The 3,443-nt window shown below is 41.8% G+C and overlaps 1 protein-coding gene across 1 annotated transcript in view; it reads left to right on the top strand.

The window, feature by feature from the left end:
* Positions 1–3,443, top strand: part of LOC103379346 (transcription initiation factor TFIID subunit 4) — a 68,781-nt gene that overhangs the window by 42,009 nt on the left and 23,329 nt on the right. The gene's annotated exons all lie outside the window — the stretch shown is intronic.

Here is a 3,443-nt window from a genome sequence, read left to right as displayed (position 1 = left end):
GTGCCGTAATGAGAAGGAAAACAAAAAAAAGAAGGTTTTTTTTTTTTTTTTTTTTTTGCCTCAGAGGGAGATTGCGCTCGTCTCCTTGTTGTAGAAGCCTGTAGGTTCACTTTTTTCTTTGTGCGCCCAAGCACTCCTTGGGACTGGAGCGACAGGGGAATTGGACGTACTGAGCTACGCTGGTGGCGAGGTGCCTTCCTCCTGTGCTTGGGATACGAGCGAGAGGGAGGCAGGACACGTTTCAATTAGGCAACAAATACCATGAACACCGAGATAGCAGAGAGAAAGAAAAAAAACTCACCAACTATCTTCTCCCTCCTGACCGAGAAAACAAAAAAACAAAAAAAACTCACCCTCACCAACTATCTTCTCCCTCCTGACCTCTCCTAAAAACACACTCCCCCTAAGAACTCTAGTCTTATGGTTCTTTTTTTTTCGTTTTTTTTTTTCTGCGTTTCATATAGAATCCCAGGTGTCTGTTCTGTGGAATCCATGTAGGAAGGACAGTAAAGGAGGTCTTGGTGAGGTGATACTAACTGTGCCAGCTCTGCCTGCATGTTTCCATTAGATTGTCATGTTGGCTAATTAGAGAGCAGCAGCATGATTCACCTTGTTAATTAGGAGGACTAGTGCACACCATGTGCCTGGGGGCAGTGTGAAGAAGAGCAGCCCAGCCTCTGAGCCTGCTAGCGCCTGCTGCCTATGTAGATTCCCCTTCTCATCTCTACCTTTCTGTTAGTCCCTTTTTTGATTTGGAAATGAATAAATCATTGAGATCGAGTGTGAATATGTGAGTTCTCATCTTCTCCTGGATGCAAATTAGACGTGATCAATAGGAGGTGAACGTCGGATCTAAATGTCGGGGAGAAAAAGACAAGAAAGACAGAGAAGACTGCTAGACGAAGCACAGCGGCAGAAAATGAGACAAAGTGAGAGCAGATATAAAGGTGGAAATTTTTACCTTAGATAAGCAATATTTTTTAATGAAGTGCCACTCTCCCCCTCTTCACTTGGCGGTGACACTGTCAGCATCTGCTTAACGCCGATTTCTGCCTCCGTCGTTAAAACACTCTTCGGTGGAAAAGGAAACGCTGTATGAATGATGTTGTTTATGAAAAAAAAAAATAGACTTGACTTTGACTGGGAAACTGTTTATCTCACACATTCTCTCACTGCAAATAAGTTACAGCCAAAGTGGAACCACAGGGTCGTCATGGCAGTAACATTGACATAATGACCCTCGCTCCTGGGAAGACGCAGGGCTGAGAATAATTGGACCCTGGAAATACTTACTCTGCTCCAGAGGAACTGAAACCCTCAGAGCCAGGACTATTAGCTCCTGCCTGTATTTAGAATTAATCCACACACGCTCCAGTGAATATATTTCAATAGGAACAAATTTACATATTTAATAAGACATGTATGTTTTAAAGAAAAATTAAAATACATTCTTTCCTACACTCTCTGAATATATTATTCATATATTTATATATAAGTACATTTTTGGTGAGACAATGTTACTGACCTGAATACCCAAGAGTAAAAAAAAAAAATATTTTAAATTGTCATGACATGCTGTATGATTACACCATAGAAAAAAATGTATTTATATATTATGTGATACATGTCAATATATATTTATATAAAAGTTATATCATTGTCTGTTCAGAGAAAATAATTGTAATTAGATTAATCACAATGTAACTCATGATCAATCATGATTAATCATGATTGATCATGATGGTAGTTTGTCATGATTAGTTGAGATCAATCAACACGGCAATGAATATGACAAAAAAAATAAACAAACAGTACCATAACATACTGACATATATATTTTCATACTTAGACATACTGTATATTTATATATATATAAATATATATATATGTTTCTGTGTATGTGGCCCCGGCTGATGCTGCTTTGTTACCACTGAGCTCTGGTGCTGATCCAACTCCAACAACAAAGAGTGGCCACATTAGCAGGACGAGGCTGAACTCATTTCTTTGTAGTGTCTGCGTGCAGATGGAGAAGTGAAACTTGATTGGTTACTGCAAATGGCCCTTTCGCCCGCGGCTAAGTAACTACCAGGCGCTTCACGTGAAGAAAGGCCTCAAGATGCAGCTCACAGATGTTCCCCTAATGTTGGCCATGTGGGCGTCAGGTGAATGAGATCCATAGATAACACACGCTCGGGAACACGTCGGTAAAACGTCCGCGCACTTTCACGTCAGGAGATCGTTTTGGTGTTCAAACCTAAGGCCTGCGGTGTGAAACGGTGGCGTTTTCTTTTAGAGACAAATATTGAAGAGTCCTTAAAAAGTATGAAATTTGAAATAGAATCTTGGAGAAAAAGAAGAGAAGAGAAATGGATAGATATTAAGTTATTTCTTTTGGTTGTTAAACGGTGAGATTCTAGAACAGAAAGTGAAAACTCGTGTGTTTCTCAAACACTGCTGTTAGTCATAATAGTCAAATAAAATAAAAACATTTGTTTTGACTTTATGTCTGAACATTTCTGAGGACGATTGTATCCCAGAAATCGACATCTAAAATGTGAAGGGGCCCATGTACCTTTGCTTAAAATCTATGAACTCTCTGGAGAGAATAAAGGATTTGCCAAAGTGACATATGTCACGTCTGTGAGGTTCCCTGCTGTGACTTGTTGGACCAGAGCTGATGGGGGGGAGGGGTGGGGGCAGGGGGCGTTACGTCAGACAGCCGCGGCCTGGCTTTTATGTTGTGGTCTTAGCAGGGCACAGAGCCCTTAAGCTTCCTTCACGAGCCCGGAGCTGCTTGTGACGTCAAGCAGAGCGTGTTCTGCTCTACCAAGGACATCTGTCTGTAAGCGTCTGGGGGGCCATGAGCGGCCCCGCAGGCAAGAAGGAAGGATGGGAGGATGAGAGGGAGCTGGAAGAGAAAAGCCTTTGTTTCACTGGTAGAAAAAAAAAAAAAAGTCAAAGATGGAGAATGGCAGGTTGGCTGTCACGAGTCCTGCCGCTGAGGCGCCGTCTCTCCAGTCAGAGCGTGACGTACGTCCTCTGAGGTTCTTGCCGTATTCTTGAGTTTTTTTGCATCATGACAGAGACCACGCTGCTCTTCCCACCGTGTCAAGAATTACGGGTGTCCTGAACCCAATCCCGCCAGAGGGAATTGGAAGTGGACCAGTTATCAATGTAAAGGAAACGGGTGACGTGAAAATTAGGACGACTTGGGTTGAAATGTGTTTTTTTCCCATGCAACACCAAGTTTTTTTTCTTGAAAATGTACTTTATTTACCCGTGCTTCAGCTGGAGTTACTTTATTTACCTGTGCTTCAGCTGAAGCAAGTACACGTCACAGGAGTATTTGAGATACTCCTATGTCACAGGTATATTACAGTCATTATTTTAAGTGATTTAGCCTCTAGATTTAAGGAAACTGTTTGGCGTTAACGCAGACGTTT

The sequence above is a fragment of the Cynoglossus semilaevis genome, chromosome 5 (assembly GCF_000523025.1).
Source record: "Cynoglossus semilaevis isolate Cse_v1.0 chromosome 5, Cse_v1.0, whole genome shotgun sequence".
In the NCBI taxonomy this organism is placed as follows: domain Eukaryota; kingdom Metazoa; phylum Chordata; class Actinopteri; order Pleuronectiformes; family Cynoglossidae; genus Cynoglossus; species Cynoglossus semilaevis.
The sequence above is the reverse complement of the archived record's forward strand: the minus strand, read 5'-3'. Positions and strand labels throughout refer to the sequence as shown.